At 45.0% G+C, this 8,446-nt stretch overlaps 1 long non-coding RNA gene across 1 annotated transcript; it reads left to right on the top strand.

The window, feature by feature from the left end:
- Positions 1-1,644: 1,644 nt before the first annotated feature.
- Positions 1,645-4,785, top strand: LOC142769208 (uncharacterized). The gene is made up of 3 exons (XR_012885709.1): positions 1,645-1,852; positions 2,825-2,903; positions 4,491-4,785. It is a non-coding gene; the product is annotated as an uncharacterized LOC142769208 (long non-coding RNA).
- Positions 4,786-8,446: the final 3,661 nt, after the last annotated feature.

The raw sequence follows: 8,446 nt of genomic DNA on the forward strand, positions 1-8,446 counted from the left end.
CGTTGGTGCTCCCTTTTACAGTGAAAGCTGTGTATAGCTTGAAAAATTCGTATAGTGCTGGTGTCACGAGCGGTCTCCACTGGCTTTTTTATCAGTTAATCACTCGCAGCGTCGTATGCACGCCGTCGGCAGCGCTTTGGGTTATTCTTTTAACTTCTGCGCGATAGCAGAGCTTAAGGGAATGACGTTACCGTGCAGGAAACATTAGTCGAGGACAGCGCCCTATAGTTTAGCGGTACAGCATTTACGTTCCCCGGACGGGATGGGGGCGCCACCTATCAAAGTATCGATAAGTAAGAAAAGTGAGAAGTACATAAAACGAGATTATCAGCCTGTGTTACCGCGCGAAGTATTGTTACACGTTTATTTTAGTAATAATGAAAGTAAATAAATATGAAACCGCACCAAATGCGAAAAACTCCAGGTTTCCGATTTGTTTACATTGATGTTGTAGTTAGGGCTAAACACATAAGAAATGGGAAGCTATCTCAAAGACTGCTCCAACTTAATTGTATGCTTGGTCGTAGAAGCTAACTGAAGGCAATCGAAGTCACTTTAAACAGTCGTTTGCTGCAAACAAAGTGAATGTTTTAACAACCACGTCACTTCAAAGCGGGCATCTGAGAGCGTCACCATAATTGACGTTAAATACACTCTAAGCCAAAAATGGCCAAAATGGGAGCAACGGCTGTTTTTACTCCTTCAGACCGACTGTTACTCTCCGAAAAGACCAAGCGGAACAAGATGGCCGACTTGTTCGAGAATGGGGGAGCAACTGTATTCATCTTAAGTTTGTAAGGGAGCAACGGAAGGAGGAACCGCTGTAAATGCTCTCGTCACGCAACGGTTACTCCCCGGCAGGACACCGCACACAAATATGCATGCCGCCCACATTGATATTCATGGGCCAGATTGCTGTTTGTTCTGTGTGCCAAACTTCACCAAACCAAAACAGTGATTTATTTTAGCATCCGTAGATAATAAGATAGCAGCGCTGGCTGAACACAGAAGGCCTGAGAATACAGTACGGCAAATACCTAACACACGCAGCAGCAGAATGGAGAGTTGGCACGTCAAAGCGGACCGAACGCCGAAACACGTGCAAAACAATGATAAAAAAAAGCCTAGACACGCCGTTCGTCCGCGAAGTAAGGGCGTCAAAGTCGATCAAGCACCAAAACACGTGCATAAGAAGCCCCCCCCCCCCCGCCCAGATATATCGGAGAAGGAAAAAAAAAAAAAAGCGGACCCAGGCGCGCTTCCCATCATTCATACACTTAGTAGCACGCTTCACCGTGTAGTTTGAGGGCAGAATGACAAATCTGCGCCATCTGCGCCCGCACGACAAGTGTGGCGCTACTGTAGCAAACGATGTAAATTATAAAGTAATTTTTATTCAGTGTTTATGTTGACTAGCAGTAAATAAAAATTACACTCAACTTTTTATATTTATTTATGAGTTTTAGTGTACCTCAGTTTTTTTTGTATAAATGTATTAGGAGAACACACTGAAATTATTGCGCTGACGCCTGTGCTGCCACTCCTCGACGTTTTTTTTTTTTTCGGCGCAACTAGGTTCGCGTTCGCACTACTAACTCATTTTCATATGGTCTGTGGTTGGCGAGCACATGGACGTGCGCGCTTGTGAGCTGTGTTTTGATCGTGTGTGTGTGTCGCAGATTTGCGTTTCTACTTATTGGTGATGAAGGTTAGTGTATATTTATCTTTATGGAGCGCGAAGTAGTTGTGGATTTTGCTGCTGGGTCGAACAAACACATCGTAAACACGTCTTCAGCTATCTGCAAGCCTGTTCGCTCGTCGGACAAAGGACTGTGCATGCATCAGCGTGCAGGTGAGTGGCATTTCCAGCAACATTTAATGCTCTTACAATACATTGTTGAGTGGTTGCGCTATTGAAAGAGAAATGATTTGCTCTTATTCACCGTATCCATTGCTAGCCGTATCGGACTAAATTACCTCTATTACCGCCTGCATACCCTCTTGCTTCCCCTGTCACCACTGCAGTGCCAGTGTACTTTTGCAGTTAAAAGTTCATTTCCGCAACACTACCTCGCTTGAAAAAACATTGGGGCGGGGTTGTAGCTGCATTCATACTGGCACTTTTCTACCATTGGCTTTATATAATGTTAACGGCTGAGTGTTGGGGCCTTGGGCCGCATTTTTTAGAGATGTAAAGTGTATGTAAATCAGTAAGTGAACAAATCATTGTCGCATCACTTCACTGGCATAGCCAGGCGGTTGCGCACAGAATTTTTTTAGGCCGGGCGTAGGGAGCCCAAATTGACGACCATATTCGCTTGCCCGGCCTATTCAGATAAGCGGACCCCCCCCCCCCTCCCCGCACGCCTAAAAAAAAAAAAAAAATCTGCCCACACCACTGCGTCACTTGCTTCACCTCTGCGCTGAACGTACTATTTTATAAGCGCACCATCAAGCGAGCAGTTTACATATTGACAGAACAATTGGAGGAGGAATGACCCAAATCTTTCAGATTTCTTTAGTGATGCAAAACCTTAGCGAAACTGAATATTGTAAAAGACAATCATAAATGCTGTATGTTCTTGTTAGCGCTGTCATTATTCTGCATCATGAAATCTTCATGCGCTGTGAAAACTTGGCATGTCGTTGAAGTCACATATCGACGTTAATACCAATCGACGAAAATTTCGACAACCTCAATAACGCCGTTTGGGATTTGCCGCATGCACATAATTAGGCTGATTCCCACTTGGCTGTTCTTAACCTGTCTTCACTGCTACCAAATGAAACAATATTTGATGCATGTCTTTTACTTTTTTTTCAGGGATATGACACAAATTTGGTTATACTGCAGATAAAGATGCTCCAAACGATGCTAAAGTACAGAAAGCAAGTGAATTTTGGTAAGTGCAGACTTTTTGTGCTACGTATATGAAAGCATCGCTTTTTAGGGGCAAACTGTGCATGTGTTGGCCAGAGAATAGTTCATTATGCCACATGGTTACACTGGCACTGACAATTCGACATGGCTCCGCTGGCCCGTGTGTGTGCTAACACTGTTACCGTTAAGATAAAAATGTTTTCATTGCAGGGATTGCTGTTTGTACTAAAAAGCCAACTGCCAAGATTTGTTTACGCTGGTACTCCTAAAAGTATGCTTTCCCTATTTACATGGATTTTGGCTTGCACACAGCATAACACTTGGGCCTAGATTCACAAAGCTGTCCATGCGCAGGCCTTCATAACAGCGTTTCTTGACTTGCCTTTACCCTGTTTTCTGCAGATGTTTCGTGGGTTTAAAAGTGTCACAGCATGTTGACCTCCCCCACTCTGAAATATTCGCGTTTAAAGTTCCGCAAGAGTGGGCTTAACTTTCTTGTGCACCTCTTTGCTAGTCCAAGATACTGAAGTGTTATGCTCTTACTAGAGGTGGCAGTGTTTCTAATGTTTGTATTTCCATCACATTGACCAAGTATGCGATCTTGGGTTGACTGGTAGCACATCCTCAACAAATGTCTTTGTGGCACATGTAGAAGGCAGTACAAAATAAATAGGCAGACATTCACACCGGGAGCTAACTTCTAATAATGCTTTTTTTTTTGGAAACCATGGTGTGCTTATTCCAATTTGTCTAACAAGCAGTAACCTGTTTGGCTGTGAACCAACAAGACGTTGAACTAATAAAAGCTTCACATCTTGTTGCTCTCAAATATATATGTATTGGCAAGCTATCTGTGACACTGTCAAACAAAGAATCAGAATATCTGTGCATGCCTCAAGATATATTGCTTCGTTTACATATCTCGTGACTTTGACTCGTCAACCGAGTGAACAAATGCACCCTAGTTTTCTAAATTTAAAGCATTTTTTGAAGGTAGCACGGTCTACATTTATTTGTCTATAGTTTTGTCCAGCCGTTTGCGTCAGGTACAAAGAAATATACTGAAGATTATCATGTAGCCTCTGCAAATGGTTGCTTTCAAGCAGGCTTTGCATGCTTGGCTTGTGCCTACAGGTATTGCACAATTCAAGACGCAGCAGCGTATGATAGAACAGTAGAATCGAGAGCAACTATGTGCACGAGCTAAATAAGTATTTTAACATGAGCGGACAGTACGTGTTATTTGCCACACACATGACCTCATTTAGAATGCCCATTGGTGAATGGGCTCATAGAAATGTCACTCAGCTGTGTATAGGAAACAAGTTAACTGAACCTAAGGGTATCTTTAACTGCTACAAATATGCCTTGTTGAGGTGCTGCACATTTTCTTCCAGAATATTGCTGTCTGAGACATCATGTGAAGAGCGTCTAACACATCAGCATTTATATGGCTTGCCAAGTAACGTTTGGCCGAACCTTTCTTTTTTTCACATTTCGTTTTGCAGTAGACATCCTAGAATGTAAGCGCTGCTGCAGTGTGTGTGACGCATTGTTATGAATTGATTCTGGCATGTTTAACCTCACACTTCTATTTTTTTTCTTGCAGCAATGAGATGCTTCACATATGCCTGCGGTGACGTTCTGCTGCCCTAGCCTGATGGAAACACCAGCTGCGAAACTTGAGTTCTTCAGAATTGGAGAAGTTGCCCTTCTCTCACCAATGATGACACAGACTGCCCTATGCTAGAAATTCAAGATTGTTTTTCCACGGATGACGCAGAAAACCTTTGATGTATTATGGTGTTTGTTTAGTGCTGGCTGTGGTGTGGCGAAGTCTACTTTTACGTGTGGTCACACGTTGCCTCATAAAAAGAACAATAAAGCATTTATTTTCCTTTCAATATTGTCCACTTTTTGTGTTAGAAGCACCCAAGCAGTGCTCTTCCAAGGAGCTCTCGCCATGTGTTAAGCGTGTGACAAGCATACTCGAGATAAATACTCATTTCCCCAAGGAGTAACTGGAAGCATGTGCAGTTGGTTTTCAGAAAGTAACTGCGAACACGTGGGAGGAACGGTAAAGAGTAACTGTTGCTCTTAGAAGAGCAACTGGTGGGAGTAACTGGTTGGTCGGCAGGGAGCAACTGGTGGGAGTAACTGTTGGTCTGCAGGGAGGAACTGGAGGGAGTAACTGTTCATCCCCCGAAGGAGGAACTGAAAGGAGAGCAACGGTTCCTCCCTCTGCAGTTACTCCTTTTAGGAGAGTAATGGGAGTGGCAATGCAATTGCTCCCTGAAAGGAGCAACCCCTATACCCCTGTTGCTCCGTTTTGGCTTAGAGTGTAGTGCACGTACAGTAAGCGGTACGGGTAACATATACGTATCTGCTCATGCACACTTCACGCTATCACAATACGCCCGGGGTACACTAACTGTTTGATAGACAGTTATATTAGGCGAGCGTGTTCGAGAGCTTCTCCTGTAACCTTCCACAAGGGTATGCCAAGGACAACACGAGAAGAATTCCGGAAGTGAGAAGGTGAGACAGCTCGAATTCGGCGGGCTGATGGTGCAGTCCGGGCACAAAAACAAGCCCGGTAGGCCAAGTGCCGGCAGCAACTGCATACGAATAATCCAGGAACCCTCGAAGCAGAACTAACTTGCCAACGGGAATGCAGGTGCTGGTGACGGGCAGATCCTGCACACTATTTACGCCGCCAAATACATTGGCGGTGTTAAACGTTTTTAACGTCGTTGCGCCGTCTACGTGGTGCATGAGTGTGGAAACCAAAAGGGTTTCACCATGCTCTGCTCCCGCAGAGACTACATGCCCTTTTTGAGATGCCTTAGCGTCAGATTTACTCGGCATTTCAAACACTGCATACTTTGTTTCGTACATATGAAGAAATGGTGTGGTAAGATGTTCGCCGCTGGCTCTTGTTTTTTTCCCCTAAGCACAGCGCAAAGGTATCAGATACAATCGCCACGTCTTCGCGGAATCCTCCAGCCTCTGTACGTAGTGCCCAATAACACCTTGCGAGATTGCGTGCGCGAACTCTACAATAAGTGGATGCTAGGAGCTTATACGACGTCCACCGCCCCGCGACAGCTTTTGGTTCAGTGTCGTCAGCAAGGGAATCTTTCACGGAAGATATGGTGCGCAAGTCTTTTCACAAATGCTGCATCAGCAACGCTTAGGATGGAATGCAGGTCGATGCACTGAGGGACGTAACTATAAAGAGGAATAGACGTCGTCGCTCTCAAGTTTGAACACGACTTAGTGACAGCACTTTGAGGCCTTCAAGCGTTTAACTAGTTGAAAGTAGTTTCAAAATAAAAAGAGACGTCATATTGCAGCTAGTTGTGCCACGTATTTATCAAGGTAAGTGTGCACGGTAATATTTTGGAATTTTTCAATACATACGGTATATTTGAAATCTAATAAGAGACGCAGATTCTTAGCGAATGCTCGGACGCGCAAAAAAAAAGTGGCTACCAACTCAGTTTAACACCCGAGCATGATGGCTGATTTGTTTTGCCAATTTCAATTTTGTGAGGCAAGTGTATCGCTGCTGTGGCGTTTTGGAAAGGCTGACTCATTATAGACTCGCTAAATTGTGTCCGGCACTGTGGTATCGTACGGTAAAAAAACCGGTTAGCTAGAAAAATATCTGATTTGGGGTTGAAAGGAAGCGTGCTACACAGAAGATTGCATGAACGTGTCGCGTGTGGTCGTTTGCTGCGTCAGCGCGACCGCAGCGCCAGCTTTTCCAGTGGTTGCCCTCACCAGAATTCGTTTGGCCAACCAGCTCCTGTTCCGACAGCAAGAGTGGGCCTCATTGGCGGGCGCTGCTGGTGACGTCACTGCTTGAGTGATAGGAGAGAGAGACAAGAGCTCAGTCTTCAGTCGGCTGCTGGCTTCGGCATTGAACGCACGTGTGCTACATTGGGAGAAAAAAAGCATTGCTTCCCGTAAGTACACCGCTTTATCGTCATGCCCGTCAGCCGTGCCCCGACTATTGACGATCTTATTTCGCAGGCTCAAGGGAAGATGCAGAACACCTCGAGCCTGCTTCGCTACGTCTTGTTCGCGTAGAGTCTAAAGATATGGGTCCCGTGTGAAGATTCCTCAAGCGACGATTCATCGAGCGATGACTCGTCCAGTGAAGATTCATGGAGCGATGACTCGTCGACTGACGATGGTGGGGGTTCGGCACCTGCTGTTTCTGGCGCTGGAGTCGAGGTAGGTAATGCAGAGGCGTCTACTGGATCTGATACCGTCTGTAGGGTTTTACCGTCTGTTTCAGATGACGACGCCGGAGCGCCGTGCAAGCGTCGCAGACTGGACGACTTCCCTGGCGAATGGCGAGGTTACACGGACGATTTGAACACCCTGGAGCCCAGACCAGGACCGAGCGGCTTTCAGGACAACTCCTCGGAAGAAGACGACGGTGACGTCTAGCCAGTACGCGGGGCGCCCTTAGCCATTTGGTTGAACGTTGACTGGGAGGTATTTAAAAAGCCACTTAAGATCCAGACTTTTGTTTTCTTTACGAAGTTTAGTGTTCTTTTGTTGCATGTCTTTGCATGATGCGTCTTTTGATCTGTGTTTGTAAATAACATGTATATTTTTGGCGCGAAAAGTTTTAATTAAACGATTAGGCCTATAGTACATCGAGAATAAAGATATACAGACGACATTATATAGGTACGACATTATCCTCAAGAAACACTACGAAGAACATAGACTTGTGAACTGCTAGATGGAGGCGTGAAGAGCATCATTTATGACATCAGGTATAAACTTAACACCAAAAATAAAAAAGAGGTCAGGACCTGAGCTATTGAGATGAAGTCCCGACCACAAAAAAGAAAAAAACAGATTCAGAACTATAGAGGCGTTCTCCGCCTTTGTTCATCTGGAAGGGGGGGGGGGGATGGGCGCATTCGACTCTACTATATTTATCGTCGAGTGGTCTCGCCACCTTCCCCGAGACGCCAGTAAGCTTACGTTGGTGCTGCGTTTTACAGTGAAAGCTGTGTATAACTTGCAAAATTCGTATAGTGGTGCTGTCACGAGTGGTCTTCATTGGCTCTTTTATCAGTTAATCACTCGCAGCGTCGTATGCACGCCGTCGGCAGCGCTTTGGGTTATTCCCTTAACTTCTGCGCGATAGCAGAGGTTAAGGGATTGACGTTACCATGCAGGAAACATTAGTCGCGGACAGTGCCCTATAGTTAAGCGGTACAGCATTTACATTCCCCGGAAGGGATGGGGGCGCCACCTATCAAAGTGTGGATAAATAAGAAAACTGAGAAGGATATTAAAACGAGATTATCAGCCTGTGTTACCGCGCGAAGTATTGTTACACGTTTATTTTAGTAATATTAAAAGTAAATAAATAGGAACAACGCACCAAATGCGAAAAACTCCAAGTTTCCGATTTGTTTACATTGATATTGTAGTTAGGCCTAAACAGGTTAGAAATGGGAAGCTATCACAAAGACTGCGCCAACTTAATTGTATGCTCGGACGTAGAAGCTAAGTGAAGGCAAGCGAAGTCAC

The sequence above is a fragment of the Rhipicephalus microplus genome, chromosome 8, assembly GCF_043290135.1.
Source record: "Rhipicephalus microplus isolate Deutch F79 chromosome 8, USDA_Rmic, whole genome shotgun sequence".
Classification (NCBI taxonomy): Eukaryota; Metazoa; Arthropoda; class Arachnida; order Ixodida; family Ixodidae; genus Rhipicephalus; species Rhipicephalus microplus.